We start from the raw sequence: 17,330 nt of genomic DNA, 5'->3' as shown, positions 1-17,330 counted from the left end.
ATCATGTGTTGTACAGGGCATAGAACAGGATTACAAAATGATACCATGAGGTACACATGCAGCAGTTTTAAGCAATGGTAACTGGTCTTTTACACTGTGCTTGTAGTACCAGTAACTTACCTACAGAGATCAGTCTCAGCAGTTGTGGATATGGCCAATGGGGAAGCAGAAGACTACCAGTGTTCTCACACAGTCTGAAGCCTGATTAGCATGACTGAGATCAAGGCCTGTAACAAGGGGATTGATTCTGTATCACACATGATACTTTTCTCTTCATGCCTTACTTCAGGTTGTGTATCTCTAACATTGGCTCCCATCACTTCAGTTTGGGGTAGAAGTGCTCCTGCTAGTCAGGAGTCATGATGGAACATTCTAGAGAGAAAAGCCACAAGATGGAATGTCACTTCTTTGCATAATGGATTACTGATCTAGGCTTTGAAGATCATGCTTCTGAGGCTGACTGGAATACATTGGAAAACAAAGTTACCATAAAGATAAAAAATACACAAACAGAAAGACACACAGCATGTAAACGAAAGTTTAGGTACATATTCTATGATTTTCAAAAAAAGTAGTTTCTGACTTTTAAACAACAATATACAATTTTTATTAACCAAAAGAATGACTGGATTTCTGTATTTGCAGATAGCAGTGTTTTGTGAACCCAAGCCCTCTTTAATAAAATGTAACAAAATACTCTGTCTGCCTTTACTGAGCAGATGAAATTTTTATCATTTGATATAGCCTTTCCCTTGTTTGAAAAGGGTGGGCCTCTGTTTAACTCAGCTCTTGAATCCAGCAAAGATATCAAGGAGTTCCCAGTTGGTAAAGACAATTTATCCAAAAAAACTTGAACTGATTTTTCACTCAGATGTATTGATGGCATACTAGTACTAACTGAATTATTTCAAAGCAGCATCAAAAACTAAGCTTCATATTCATGGTAGATGATAAATTCTGCCAGTCATCAGAAAAAAGTCAGCAACTGTTTCTTTGTTTTACAAAATACTATAGACAGAGTGAGACACTTCCCAGACGGAGCAAAGTGTAGTGCAAACCAGGGAGTCCAGGGAGTGTCAAAGATGAAAAGTCATGTTGGAGTTTAGCTGCTCAGAGGTACTGGCACATCTATGAAAGGCTATTAATTCCTTGTAGCTTCAGCTTCTGTGCAGGGCATGGGACATTATCCCCAGATGTCCCAGCATGTCGAAGGAGGTGAAGACAGCTGCTGTTCCTGCTTCCTACATTTAAAGAAAGGAAAAAGAGTGGTTAACATTAGCAACATTTAGCTGTCAGCTGTTTTATAATATGTAGCAAGGCAAACTGTAAATAGCTTGAGCTGAGGATAGAACACAGCTATATGTTAATGTAATTCAGTTAGGCTGGATTGCAGACCCAGCAAATTAAACGTGGTGTTCTTAAGATAAACATGAAGCATTTCAAGGTTAAATATGTGTGTGTGTGATCAAACAGCTGTACTGTGCAGACTCTGTATGGTATTTAGGGGATATGACCTCTGTATAAGTAATGCAGATCAGAGGAAAATAGAAACATTTCCTGTAGAGCTGCTGACTTAAAATAATTTGCATGTGTCTTTGAAGAATTATTCATTTATTTATATATTGCATTTGTTTAACGGGAAAGTCCACTGGGCCTAAAAGAGCCCATTTTCAGTGGAGGCCTGGGGAGAAAAGCTTCGACAATAACACAGTTACAGAAAATATTAAACATTAATTGGTACAAAAGTAGATACAGTGTTACATATAGTGATTACAGTAATATATACAGAATATATACATAAAAACAGGAATTTTGTTGGTTGACAGATTAATTCAGAGAGGTATAAATAGATATATATTAATCAGTATTATTGTACCAGTGTCAATTGATGAAAAATAATAATTATGGAGAAAATATCATCAGTAGCAAAAAGTTTAGTTATCGTATAAGGAGGAGGAGGACGTTAGGTTATAGTGCAGGTATAGTAATTGAAAGCAGCAGAATCATAAGGTCTCCTCCCATACACACACAAACTTTGGAAGGTGGAAGTGGTCGTTCTGTGTGCCTCCTGCTTTCTCTTTGGAAGCTTCTCTGCATTGTTGAATGCCACTGCCTGACTTGTCCAGATCTAATATGCCACCTTAGTGGTAGGTGTAGGCCATTGGCTGCCTCACCATTACAGCAGATGGGTGCCCCATTTCATGATGCTGATGAGCCTGCAGGTTATCTTTTGGGGACAAGCATGACTTGCACTGTCTTCAGTTTTTCATGTTATTTTCATGCACTGGACACACACCACTGCTCATACCATAACTATACCTCAACATATATAAACATTTGGCTTCACTTTCCTATTTCTAGTTTCAGCTGTGGTCCCAGATATCACAGTTGATGTCTACCACTACCTCATCTCGTATGAAGGGGTCAGTGGCTGTGGAATAATTGGTGATTTAGTGAGTCCAGTAGTATTACAGCTGGAAATCCCACCACTGTATCAGATGATTTCCTCTTTTAGTATACTAAGTTTGGTAACATTTTAAGCGCAATTTCTTTCCCAAGATTTTAATAATTCTGTTGTAAATAACTTGTGGACTTTATGTTCTTGCACTTTTGCTGGCTTTACATCTGGACTCTGTGCAGGAGGGGTTACTTGTAATTATTTTCTGTTTTTGTACTGTTCTTTATGAAGAACAGGATGCATATTCTGAGAGGCCACCGTCTAACTGTACACATACTGAGTGCAGGTGCATACACAGTAGAATGTTTGCTAGGAGATAAAATTGAACTGTCTCATCAGAACAGAAGTTGGATCAGCATCTGTCAGTCTGGTGACTCAGGATTCATCAGTGGTACAGTTAAGTGAAACAACTGAAAGTATTAGAAGCACCTCTTTGTGGGTGTGGGGCAGAGGATGTTGAGCCCAGTATCTTTCTGAAGGGGAACAAAAACCTAGTTCTTTTTTTTTCGGAGGGGGGGCTGTGCTGTACCTACTATTTCCCAAATTTTTCTCAGTGTGCAAGCCAGCTACATGGGCTGTCTAGGCAGTGAGAAGTCAAAATGCCTAAGAAACTGCAGTTTTTACAACAAAATGTGCTACAAATTTTGACTTGAGGGTGAGGGTGGAGAGTTTGCACCCAAGTTCCTGCTTATAACCCCAGGCATAAAAAGGCAAAACAAGTGATCCTATCCCTTTTGTCCTCAGTATTTGTTCACAAGAAGGCTATACTACTAAATAAATTGAGTACTGGATTATCTGTCAGATATAGAGGCTTTGCCAAAGGTGGGCTCTGCCTCCTTAATTTCATTAACATTTTTGAAAAAGTCACTAAAGCAATAGATAGTGGTTACATACTCCATACAGCATATATAGACCTGGCCAAGGTCCTTGACGCTATTCCCCATGCAGGCATTATTGACAGACTTGTAAATCTGAATATACATTTTTATCCCATGGATGGCTAACTGCTTGTTCATAGGCAGCTACTAGGCTAGTTGACCTTGCACGCCATTTTAAGCCTAGCCAATTTCCCTTCAAAGGTGTGAATCAAACCCTGTATACTTGTCTACATGTTGAGATCCTAAGTTTTATTCAGACTGAGTGAAATAACAGCATGCAAAACAGTTAAGCTAGACACTTGCAAAATTTTGTATGCATCACAGAAATGTATTCATGAAACCAAGACTGCATTTCATGTAATCTTTCTGTTCATTTACAAGTTAAAAGTTTTTTTTTATATGAAGCTGCATCTTTTTTTTTTTTTTTTTTTTGCAAGCTGACAATTCTGATCCCAGAATCAAGTGCATGCTGTCATTTGTGGTGGTGTATGTTTAAAATAGTACATTTACGGATAGGTTAACTCAGCAGTAACGTAATCCATGCTGTGAAAGCACGTTCGTGATAATTTCACAATCCTTACTTAGGACATGGTGTCCTTTAAAATTGGCTATAATATGAATGCAATGTCAGAAAGCATCAAGACTGAAAACCAGTTTGTTGCAAAACATATTGAATAGAAATGCGCAAAACATTTTTCAATGTTATAAAAACATATTTAATAAACCTTACAAAACACATTCATAAATTTAAATCTAACCCTACCCAAGACACTAACTCTAAGCTTGAGCTCAGTGGCTTTGCCAAATATATCGGGACCCTACTTGTGTGACATTCCACTGTCATCAGGATGAAATGGCTTTTGATAACATTTTCATTGATCAATTATCCATGTTCCATTGTAAGCAAACATATTTTTTTGGCCAGGCTGCTGTAATCTGAACTATTTTGATACTGCAGAGGTGTGAGAGCCTTATTTAGGTATATATGCATGTGTTTATTTAAGTTTGTTTACCAGGTTAGGGCACTGATCAACAATGACCAATTTTAGGCCCAGCCCATGGTATACAGATGCATTTATAAAATGTGCACTACATATTTATTTATTTTTTACTGCAGAGACATTTGGTTCATAGGTAGGTACTAGGCTATCAGCACTAGGGCCTGTAAAAGCCCAGCCAAAAAGGTACCTGGCTTTTGCCACCCAAGAAAATTATTTTCCTGTGCCACTGCCGAGCGGAGCCACAGAAATGATCCCCGGGGAGAATTTCCTATTTCCCATCCAATCATCAAGATTCTTCTTGAAGAGTGCTAATGAGGAGCTTTGTTTGATATAGATAGGTGACACAAGTCGATGAAAGAACACAAAACTGAAAACTGGTTGCAGGAAGGAAGGCACCAAACACAAAACATAAGAACAAGCAGTTTAATCCAAAATGAAGCGCTTTTCGTCACAGTAAATACTATGACTTCTTCAGATAAAAACACTGAGAGCATGCCCTTAAGTAGTCAGTGAGCAGTAGTTATTAGTTAGGTAATTAACCAATATTGGTTAATCAGTTCATTTCATTCTTCTTGACAACAAATTGAAAACTAGTACTCATAGAAACTGCAGTTTCTAAAGAGTACAAAAGTGTCACAAACACATTTAGACATACCCACATGCAAAACTCAAAAGCCTAACCCTACAGAAGAAACAATACTAAATGTTCTTATATACCATAAAATACCTACAAAGGTTTTTGTACTTTATAAGTACCAAATAACTAAAATGACATGGTAAACCCATGTTCGTTCCTACTATTGTTGATTTTTAAGATCTTATGTACAATTGATACATACTATACATAAAACCCTATCTAGTAAGCCTTTTTAATTTCAGAATACATACAATAGAACATCTTTCATTTAGATCTGGATACTGCCCTGCATTGGTGTTCAACTGTCATATTAATTCTAAACATTCTAACGCCAATGAAACTGGACCCCCATGTTATCGGGAACAATTTGGTCTATTTCCCTGAACAAAAACCTGTGATCCATGTATTCGCGGATATGTTTAGCTAGGGCACTGTCTTCGCTCAGTTTGCCAGTGTGGTATAGATGTTCATAGATTCATAGGTTCATACTAGGCTATCTGCCCTAGGGCATTTATAAGCCTAGCCAGAGTATGTTTGGCTTTTGCCACCCATTTTAAATTAATTTTGCTATGCCCTTTTTCGAGGTTAGTATACTGTGCCTCTGTCTAACAGTGACACAGAAGTGATACCCGGGTTAAACCTATGATCTCCCATCCACTCATCAAGATTCCTCTTGAAGAGAGTCAATGAGGTCAATGAGGGACTCTGCCTAAACTGGACTGGGATTTTATTCCAGAGTGAAGGGAGCCTCTGGGTTATGAATCTGTCCCTCCAGCATGTCCTATTTATTTCAGTGCTGAGGTTCAAGTCTCTCGAGCGTATAGCTCGATGGGATTTGGATTTTTTGAGGTGCAGCATGTCCCTTAATTCCGGGTTGGACATGGCTTTATACGTCAGGCTCAGGTCGCCTCTGAGCAGGTGGTATGCCACTGAGTAGAGCTGGAGTTTCTTTAACCGGGCAGCATATGGCATCTGTTTGAGCCCTTTGATCCTCTTGGTGAGGTACTTTTGGGGTCTTTCCAGTTGTTGCAGGTGTTTGGTAAGGTACATCCCAAAAGGGACATTGTACTCGATTATGGCCCTGATGAGGGATGAGTAAAGAGGCACGATGACCTCCCCTAATCTAGATGTGAATCCCTTCGTGATTAGGTGGGTTATATAAAATGTTTTTCTAACCACTTTGGCCACGTGGTTGTCAAATGAGAGATTGCTATCAACTTGGGTCCCCAGGTCCCTAATTACTTCTTCTGTACTTAATGGATTACCACCTATGTGGTAATTTGTGGGCACTTTGTTTTTGCCAAAGGGGATGACTCTACACCTTTTGTCGTTTAGCTTGAGGCCATGGCTCTGGCACCAGTTGTCTGTTTCTGTGAGGCCCTTTTGGAGGATGCTTGTGTTGGCTGGAGAGTCGATTATGGCGCCCAGTTTGCAGTCATCTGCGAACTTGGTCAGCCACAGTCCTTCTGTGTTGGCCTGTACCGCCGAGAAATATATGCCGAACAAGAGAGGTCCCAGGACTGAGCCTTGTGGGATGCCACTTGTAACTGGTTTGGAGTCTGACATGGCTCCAGCAATTCTAACCATGTGGGTTCTGTCCTTGAGCCAGTTTGCAACCCATCTAGTGACATAGGGGTTTATATTTAAGCTGGTGAGCTTATCTATAATGCCCGAGTGGGGTATTGTATCGAAGGCTTTTGCGAGGTCCAGGTAGGCTGTGTGGACCACCTTCCCTTCGTCAATGGCCTTGGTGACTGTATCAAAGAAGTCGACCAGGTTTAAGAGGCAGGATCTGCCCTTAACAAAGCCGAACTGGGTAGGATCCAGTGTCTGTAGGTCCCCAATATCTTTATTTATGAGGTCCATGATGATCCTTTCCATAGCTTTGCAGACCAAGCTAGTCAGGCTTATGGGGCGATAGTTTCCAGGGTCCGTTGAGGCACCACCTTTGTGGAGAGGGACCACTGTTGCTGTATGCCACTCTTTGGGTACATATCCTGTAGTAAGGCTGAGATTGAACAGTAGTTTTATGTTTGAGTTTAGCTCTTCTTGGAGTTCATGTAGGACGCAGCCCGGGACACTGTCTGGTCCCATTGATGCTGTGTTTTTTGCTTTGGAGAGGTTGGCTCTTACCTGAGCATCTGAGATGTCAGGGGGGCAGCACTCTGCTGGGATAGATATTTGCCCTTTTGGTGGGGAGGGAGAGGGAAAATTTTGTGCTGAACCTGTCAGCTAGGATGTTGGCAATGTCTTTGGGTTTGGTGTATTTTTTGTCATTTTGGACTAATTCTGAGCATATCTGGGAATTCCCACCCAGGTTCCTAACATAACTAAAGAAAGCCTTGTGATTATCCTTAGTGTCCTGTGCAATTTTTCTCTCGAAGCTGGCCTTAGACGATTTTATGAGTGCCCTTAGTTTTTTGTAATACTGATCAGAGATGCCTTCCCTTTTTGGGATTTTGCTCTATCATGAAGTAGCTTCCTCCTTCTATTGTATAGTTTGTTTATGACTGGGGTCCACCAGACAGGACGTCTGCCTTTGGAGGATTGGGTCTTGGTTTTATTTGGGATTGCATGATCCATGCATTCCTGAAGGTGTTCATAGAATGCATTTATAAAGGATTCTGCGGTCTGGGCCGTATTTTCCACAGGCCTGGGGGCTTTGAAGGATTCCACCTCGGTTTTGAGGAGTGTAAAATTAGCTTTAGAGAAGTTTTTCACTGTGGTTTTCTGGGCAGGGGGTGGGGTCAGGATGTGAATATCCAGTGAGATCAGTTTATGGTCTGAGCTTACTAGTGAGGGATACACTTCTGGTCTGGAGCATAGAGTCCCCATGTTGGTGATGATCAGGTCCAGTATGTTTTCCCCTCTTGTGGGAGTGGTAACAAGTTGTTCCATAGCATTTGAGTTTATGAATTCTAGGAACCTCTGGGCTAGGGTTTTGGAGCTAGAGTAATGCTCCCAGTCTATGTTTGGGTAGTTGAAGTCGCCTAATATAATGGTGTTTGGAGAGACCTTCATATTTTCCAGTGTTCTCAGGAAGGACGAGTGGGGTTCCTGGGTTTGGGAGGGTGGTCTATAGCAGGCTATAAACTGGAAGGCAGTTTTACCCACTGTTAGTTGCACATGGATAGTGTCTGATTCTTCGTGCTTTGCCACCAACCTGGAGGTGTGGGTATCTTTGATGAATATCGATACTCCCCCTCCTTTTGTGGTTCAGTCCAAGTTTTGGGGCCAAAAAGCATGGTATGAGATATAACCTGGTAGTGCTGGGGTGCCCTCGGGAGCCCTAAACCAGGTTTCTGTTACTGCACAGATATCGATGCTCTCCATGCTAAGGAGAGTTTCAAGTGCATGTATCTTGAGGTTTAGACTTCTGGCATCGAGTAGCAATACTCTTAGTTTCTTATCCCTTGTGATACCTATGGAGGTGGGTTTGTCTTTTGAGCCTTGCCTAAAAAAGACACTATGGGGGTAGCAAGAGCCTTTGCCAATATCCGAAAGCCCAGGGGTGACAGGTGCAAGCCGTCCCTAGCGAAGCATCGTGGCTTGTCGAGCATATCATCCCAGGCTGACAGGCATTGGATCCCCTTTGAATGACACCAGTACTTAAGCCAATTGTTGAAATTGATCATCTTGTCTTCATATTGTGGGATCATTCTTGGTGAGGGTAAGATGCTACTCAAGGTCAGGGTCATACCGGCCTGGGTTACATGCTCAGAGAGCTCCTCTATGTCTCTTTTCATGTAGTCCAGGGAGGTATGTCTCGGGTCATTCACACCAGCATGGACAATGACTGAATCATATTTGTACTTGCCTTAGAGTGACCTGAGTGCTTGTATTATGTGGCGGATCCTAGCACCCGACAGGCTGCTCACCGTGACCTTCTCCTTGTTCAGCCTGGTGAGCGGGACGTCAGTGTGCCTGACGATAGAGTCACCTATTACAAGTGTATCAGGTGTGTTGTTTAGCCTTATGGGCTGTGACTGTTCGGCACACTGGCTTTGTGAGATATGTGTTGCACGTGTTTTGTTTTGAGGTAGCGGTTGCTTGGGTGTCTGCTTTGGAGGTCTCTGCTGCTTAGGCAGATCTTTATTTAGAGCCTCCGAGTATGTTTTTGTTTGATTATGTGTTTGGTTTGCTGTCGTGGTAGGTCTATGTGAGACTGGAATTGTAGTGAGTGTGGTTTCCTTCTCCTCCTGACTGGTTATGCCAGTACTGAGTTGAGAGAGCTTAGCCTCCAGTTTGGCTATATGGTTGCATCTCTCACATGTGTTGAATTTGTTGGGAGGAGGAGAGGGTTGTCTGTGTACATGAGGCAGTTGTAACATTGCCTCAAGATTCCCAGATTCACCAGCTGGACCGGAGAGGAGATTGACAACTGACCTTTGGACATGCTAGAATAATATTGGGAATTCCTTTATAATTGAAAACAAGGGCCAATGGGGAGTGAGGGTGTAGTGCTTTTAATTTTTAGTGCTGACTTATATAATTGCTTTATTGAGCAAGTGCCAGGTAACTTAAGTGCAATGTGTTACAGGTAACTTAAATGCAAAAACGACAAACATTAACTTTCTTTCAAGTGAAACAAGGAAATAAGTACAGTAAGCAATGCAGATATCACTAGGGATCCACAGAAGCACTGAGAATCCGTGTTTTAGGTGGAATTAGAGTTCCAGGAAATAACAAGCAAACAAACAAGAAGCATACAAACAAAACTAGATTCAGCAGGCCTGGATCTAGTCTATGCTACAGCAAACAAGGTGTACCAATTTCAGTAAGAAACAGTTCAAATTTGCAGGCACTATAAACCTTTAACCAGAAATTCCCAGCTCAGAAGGGTAGAGTCCAGCCTCTCCTCCCACAAGAGTGCAGACCACAAACCTTCTTAATGTAAAATAACTGGCCTGAAGCCCAAGTGCATAAACCAGAACTAATACACTTTAGGAATAACAGACACTGAGCTCTCAATCAGCAGTTCCCAACTTAGAAGGATGAAAGCTACCTGTCCTGCCACCACAGTGCATGCCACAAACCTTCCTAATGTAAAACAACTGGTCTGAAGCCCAAGTGCTTAATCCAAAATACTTAGAATGATAGCTACACTTTAATCAAGTTACTACCAAGCAGTAATAAATACAATTGAATACTTTAAAGAATGCCTGGATTAGTGCTCAAGTTATACAAACAAAGCTAGATTCAGCAGGCCTGGATCTAGTCTATGCTACAGCAAACAAGGTGTACCAATTTCAGTAAGAAGCAGTTCAGATATGCATGCATTATAAGCCTTCAACCAGAAATTCCCAGCTCAGAAGGGCAGAGTCCAGCCTCTCATCCCACAAGAGTGCAGACCACGAACCCTCTTAATGTAAAATAACTGGCCTGAAAGCCCAAGTGCTTAAACCAGAATTAATACACTTTTAGAATAACAGACACTGAGCCCTCAATCAGCAGTTCCCAACTTAGAAGGATGTAAGTTACCTGTTCTGCCACTACAGTGCAGACCACAAACCCTCTCAATATAAAACAACTGGTCTGAAGCCCAAGTGTTGAAACTAAAAGGCTTAGAATGAGTTACACCAAGCAGTAATAAATACAATTGAGTACTTTTAAGATGACGCAAAAGCAAAATAAAGTAGGAAGAAACACAAGTACAGTAAAAGCAGATGATTTTTTTTTTTTCAGAAAAGTAGCAAAAGCAGTAGTAAATACAATTCTCATGCAGTGCAAGCTGGCACACTTGAATATGTAGCAATATTAGTCCACACACAGTTTGAAAAATTGTATTCTTTCCTGCAGTTTCCTATCAGTTTTCCCTATATAGAATGCGGGACACATTTGGCATTGGGCTAGGTATATGTTCCCTTTAGACTGGCAGTTTAATCTAAATCTGGTAATTTATTGAGTGCCTTTGATCTTAAACTTCTGACCCACATCCATATGTTTACAGTACTTACACATACCACATTTATAGATCCCACATCTACTGACTAGTCTATTAGAGTTTCTTTCAACTAGATTTTTTAAATTGGCTCCTCTTTTAAAGGTAATTCTAGGTGTGTGAGACACTTTCTTACTTATAAAGGTGTCTGACCGTAGTAGGTCCCTGATGATCCCACATAAGTCAAGAGCATATACACTGAATGAAATAATGAAATTATTGAAATGACTAAAATTCTGGAGTACATTACTGTCAGTGTTCCCTTCAATATGTATACCTATAGTATCAGTGGAATATCAATTCGATTTTGACTTAAAATAGGTTTGTACACTCCGTTCGTATGCTTGTGAATCACCTCTTCAATAAGCAGATTCAACATCTGTATAGGGTAACCCCTCGTAGTGAACATCTCCTTCAAGTTGTTACATTCTAAGTAGAAGTCTCTATCTAGGGAGGTCATCCTAGCTGCCCTAACCAACTGTCCTTTTACTACTGACTTCTTCTGGTGGTAGGGGTGACAGCTAGAAAAGTGAAAGAAACTATTAGAATAAGTTTATTTTCTATATATACGTGCATTGTAGCATTCACTAGTTGCATCTTTACAACTCAAAACATGGAATTTGCACCAAAACGTGATGTAAACTGCAAAAAGTCAGTTGTCTCATTAAAGTAACTGGCAATTGCATTAGCTGTGTCGTTGTCACCCCTTATCACCATGAATATGTCATCCAAGAATCTAGTGTAGTACTGTACCTTGTCTTGGATCCAGTTGTTCTGAAGGAAGAATTCATGTTCCCAGTCAGCCATTACTAAACTGGCGAAACTGGCGCCAGAAGGGGACCACATGGCTATCCCTGATAGTTGTAAAAACAATCTTTTTTCAAAGATTACATAGTTATTGGACAAAATAATGTTCAATAGATCGCTAAGCAAACTTATTGTATCATTAGGTACGCCCTTGATTCTCAGAATGTGGCTAATTCTCTCTATGCCCTCCATGTGTGGGATGGACGTATACAAGTCCTTAACATCTACTGTTAAAATAATTGTAACTATTATCACATTGTAAATTATTTAGACAGTGTGGGAATGACCAAGAGTCCTTGCAAATTTGTTTCTCACTAGTTACATATTTTTGTAGCACAGAATCCACATATTTTGCACATGCATATGTTATGCTGTTTCTGGCGTCAACTAGTGGTCGCAAGGGAGGGTTGCTTATATCTTTGTGCATTTTAGGTACCCCAAAGATATTGGGTATTCTGGGCACTGGCATAGATAAATAGTTGAATAGATTAATATCTATTCTGCTTTCAATGAACAATTTGTATATAAAAGATTTAACATGACTGTAAGCTGTATTTAACTCATTTCTAGAAACATCTTTATAAGCATCTGTGTTGAGCATTTGTAACATTCTAGTACTATAGTCACTGATGTTCATCATAACCAGTACCCCTCCCTTGTCAGGTTTCATTATTCTCAAACCGGCCATTTGCAATTCATCTAATAATTGCCTCTCTCTTACAGTAATATTTCTTACAAAATTCCTGTTGGTTTTATTTTTCACCAATTCATTCCTGAAGTCCAACTCACAAATTTGCTTGAACAGGTCTAAGATTGGGTGCAAGGGTGGATTGAATGTACTAGGCATGTGAAACTCATCTTTTCTGGTAGTATTTTCTCCTAAGATGAGATTTAGATTAAATTTACGCACAAACAGTTTTAGGTCTATAAGTGAAGAGGCAAGGTTTGCTCAGTAATATGGCACAAAAGTCAACCCTTTAGCAAATAGCTCCACTAAGGCTCCATCTATAGTCACGCCAGAGAAATTGTAGATAATAAAGTCATTCTCTTTGTTGTAAAGCAATTTACAAAAACTGCTACCTGCATCAACATTCACTTCCTTGTTCTGTTCCCCTTCTTGTTCTTCCTCTGATTCTGGTAGTGTGCTGGTTGCTGGGGCTTGTGGTTTAGTGAACGGTTCTGAAAATTTTCACCTTGGCCATTGTGCGCGCTGTCATTATTAGATGTGTTTTGTGTGAGCTGTCATTATTAGATGTGTTGTAGTATGATTTTTGTTGCTGGTGGATCCTTTCACTCCTACGAGGTACAGTCTGTGTTGCCACCTCTTCATCATGAAAATCAAGGTTGTCAACCTCCTCATTCATAGTAGACACACCCCTGCTACTCTCTTGGCTTATAGAGTTCCACTGCTGAGATGTGGGCGGTTTCGCGTACGCTGATTTGTTATAAGCTGCCCGGTCTCTGTTCAAATTTTTTATTTTGATAGACTTTGATTTGTTAATGAACTGCTCTATACTAGAGAAAGTCCTATTGTAGTCATACTGGTATCTTTCAAAATCTTTACTAGCTCTAATAGCTGGATCAATGTCAGTAGATTTTTCCATCAACTTGTCGATGGATCGTTGGTAATGTTTACACACGACCTGCAACAGTTCAATCCCTTGTATGTTAAAGAGCTCGATGAGCTCTTGGTGAAACACTGACCCCTCCTCCAGACCAGTGGGATACTGCCTTCTCAGCCCCTTCGGGACAATATTCTCACTTATGCACTGGCGGAAATAGCTAATTTCCAACTGTAACTTTTTATGTTTAAGCATACATGAGTCCAGTTTCTGCAGGTTGGAAACTATATTTTTTGTACTTGATGTTCCTCCAGCCAGTAACTCCTATTCACTTTCCTCTGAGAACAAATTTAAAAGCTCATTGAGCCATGTACGTGCACCCGGAGAACCAATAAGCCTCGAGGAACCATTTTCAACCGGAGAATTATTATTAACAGTTTGAATTTGTGCAGTTCGGTTCCCGCCAGGACAGTGAGGTAAACAAACGTTGTTAGCAGGCAGAATACTGACATTATTAATGCCAGAAGTAGATGGTATAGTATTTGTAACAATATTAGTTGAGTTACCTTGTGTTGATGTAGTATTAGGGCAAGAGTTGGACAAGTGGTTCCCCTCGTCCGTAAGGTCTTCTATCCGTTGGGTCAATAGACCGATAAGCAACGTTAGATTGCCATTGTCATTGCTATTTTCCTGTGATGACTGTGCTGGTGATATCAGCTCCTTCCACATCCATGATCCAAAAACAAAAGACACAAGCCGATGAAAGAACACAAAACTGAAAACTGGTTGCAGGAAGGAAGGCACCAAACACAAAACGTAAGAACAAGCAGTTTAATCCAAAATGAAGCGCTTTTCATCACAGTAAATACTGTGACTTCTTCAGATAAAAACAACATTGAGAGCATGCCCTTAAGTAATCAGTGAGCAGTAGTTAATTAGTTAGGTAATTAACCAATATTAGTTAATCAGTTCATTTCATTCTTCTTGACAACAAATTGAAAACTAGTACTCATAGAAACTGCAGTTTCTAAAGACTACAAAAGTGTCACAAACACATTTAGACACACCCACATGCAAAACTAAAACCCTAACCCTACAGAAGAAACAATACTAAATGTTCTTATATGCCATAAAATACCTACAAAGGTTTTTGTACTTTACAAGTACTAAATATCTAAAATACTAAAATGACTTGGTAAACCCATATTCGTTCCTACTATTGTTGATTTTTAAGATCTTATGTACAATTGATACATACTATACATAAAACCCTATCTAGTAAGGCTTTTTAATTTCAGAATACATACAGTAGAACATCTTTCATTTAGACCTGGATACTGCCCTGCATTGTTGTTCAACTGCCATATTAATTCTAAATGTTCTAACTCCAGTGAAACTGGACCTCCCATGTTATCGGGTACAATTTGGTCTATTGCCCTGAACATAAACCTGTGATCCATGTATTCGTGGATAAGTTTAGCTAGGGCACTGTCTTCGCTCAGTTTGCCAATGTGGTATAGATGTTCATATATTCTTTCCCGCACTTTCCTATCTGTTTTCCCTATATAGAATGCGGGACGCATTTTGCATTGGGTTTGACATAGCTTTGTATGTTAGGCAGAGATCACCTCTGAGTAGGTGATATGCGATGGAGTAAAGCTGGAGTTTTTTGAGACGGCCTGCGTAGGGCATCTGTTTGAGGTCAGTAATCCTCTTTGTGAGGTATTTCTGCGGCCTTTCCAGTTGTTGTAGATGTCTTGTGAGGTACATACCAAAAGGGGCGTTATACTCTATAATGGATCTAATGAGAGTAGAGTTGAGGGGAACAATGACCTCTTTTTTCTGGATGAGAAACCTTTTGTGATGAGGTGTGCCACATAGAAGGATTTCCAGACTACTGTGGCGATGTGATTATCAAAGGAGAGACTACTGTCCACCTGTGTCCCAAAGTCTCTTATCACACTTTTGGTGTTAAGTTTACTACCGCCTGCGTTGTAGTTCATGGGTAAAGAGTTTTTACCAAAGGGGATGACAGTGCACTTTTTGGCACTGAGCTTGAGGCCATGGCTTTGACACCAGGCATCTGTCTCAGTGAGGCCCTTTTGTAGGATGTCCACTTAGTTAGGAGTTTTGATTATGGCTCCTAGTTTGCAGTCATCTGCGAACTTCATTAGCCAAAGACCTTCTGTGTTAGCCTGTACTTCAGAGAAGTAGATACCAAACAGGAGAAGACCCAGGACTGATTCCTGTGGTACTTCACTTGTCACTGGTCTGAAGTCGAATTTGGAGTCTGCTACTTTCACAGTGTGAGTTCTGTTAGTGAGCCAGTTGGCAACCCATCTTGTGACATAGGGATTTATACCTAGTTTAGTGAGTTTATCTATAATTCCAGAGTGGGGGATGGTGTCAAAAGCCTTGGCAAGATCTAGATAGGCTGTGTGAACCACCTTACCCTTGTCTATGGCTTTGGTTCATAGGAATAAGTTCATAGGTTTGTACTAGGCTAATTGCACTTATGGGCCATTTTAAGCCTAGCCAATTACCCCCTGTGAGAATCAAACCCTGTACCTTGTGTCTGTAAGGCAAGCACCTTAACTATTATGCCAACCTCCCACACTTCAAAGAAGCAGGTGACTGCTTCAAAGAAGTCTGTCAGGTTTAGGAGACATGATCTGCCTTTTACAACCCCAGACTGGGTTGGATCCAGTTTGGAGATTACCAATGTCTTTGTTTACAAGTTCCATGATGATACGTTCCATGGCCTTGCAGACCAGGCTCATCAGGCTAATGGGGCGGTAGTTCCCAGGGTCCATGGTGGCTCCCACCTTGTGGAGTGGGATAACCGTTGCTGTGCACCATTCAGCGGGCATAAAGCCTGAGGTGAGGCTATGATTGAGCATGGTACTTAGGTGTGGTGCCAGTTCATTCTGTAGTTCATGTAGAACGCAGCCTGGGATGTTGTCTGGTCCCATGGATGCTATGTTCTTGGCTTTGGAGAGTGTGGTTTTTACCTGTGCAGCCATGATTACAGGAACCTTACATTCTTCCGGTATAGAGATGGGCCCTTTAGGGGGTTAGAGGGGGGTAAAGTTAGCACCAAACCTATTTGCCAGGATGTTGGCAATATCAGTTGTGTCTGTATACTTAGTGCCATTGTGCTGTAACTCAGAGCAGATCTGAGTGTTGCCATTGAGATTCTTGACATAGCTGTAGAATGCTTTGTGGTTGTCTTTAGAATCAGTGGCGATTTTGTTTTTGTAACTAGCTTTGGAGGATTTTATCAGGGATCACAGCTTCTTACTGAGGCTGACCAGGGAGCTCCTCCACTCATGGGATTTTACTCTCTTTTGCAACAGTTTCTTCCTTCTGTTGCACAGTTTGTTTATGGCAGGGGACCACCAGATTGGCTTCCTTTTTCTGGAGGATAGCATCTTGGTTCTGTTTGGGATAGCACGATCCATGCACTCGTGTAAGTGCTTATAAAGTGCAATTGTGTAGGATTCAATAGTCGTAACTGTATTGTCCATCTGCATGGGTGTAATGAAGTTCACCACTTCTATCTTAAGAAGCATGAAGTTGGCTTTGGAGAAATTTTTTACCGTGGTTTCCTTAATGGGGGTGGGGGCGGGATGTGGATATCTAGGGTGATTAGCTTATGGTTAGAGTGGACCAATGAGGCGTTGACTTCAGGTGTGGAACACCGGTCACTCATGTTGGTAATGACTAGATCTAGGATATTGTTGCCCCCTGGTGGGAGTGTGGATAAGTTGATCCAGGGCATTGGAGTTTATGAATTCCAGAAAGCGTTGCGTGAAGGAGTTGGTACATGAGTAGTTTTCCCAGTTAATGGTGGGGTAGTTGAAATTGCCCATTATTAGGGTGTTTGGTTGAACCCTAATATTTTCCAGTACATCAAGAAAAGAGGAGTGGGAATCCTGGGGCATGGTGAGGGATCTCTAGCAAGCTACAGTTTGGATTGTAGTTTTGCCCAGTGTTAGTTGCACTTGGATAACCTTGGAGGCATTATGCTGAGCAACTAGCCTGAA

At 40.9% G+C, this 17,330-nt stretch overlaps 1 protein-coding gene across 1 annotated transcript in view; it reads right to left on the bottom strand.

Moving 5' to 3' along the window:
* Nucleotides 1–867: 867 nt before the first annotated feature.
* The window catches only part of APOBEC2 (apolipoprotein B mRNA editing enzyme catalytic subunit 2), a 95,107-nt gene continuing 78,644 nt past the window's right edge, over nucleotides 868–17,330 (bottom strand). Inside the window, exon 3 of the mRNA XM_044076492.1 lies at nucleotides 868–1,241. The gene's annotated coding sequence lies outside the window, so the exon portion shown is untranslated. The remainder of the gene's footprint in view (nucleotides 1,242–17,330) is intronic.

Source organism: Protopterus annectens, chromosome 7.part0 (assembly GCF_019279795.1).
Source record: "Protopterus annectens isolate FY-2018-M chromosome 7.part0, PAN1.0, whole genome shotgun sequence".
Lineage (NCBI taxonomy): Eukaryota > Metazoa > Chordata > Ceratodontiformes > Protopteridae > Protopterus > Protopterus annectens.
Note: the sequence above shows the minus strand (reverse complement) of the source record. Positions and strands in the feature narration are given on the sequence as shown.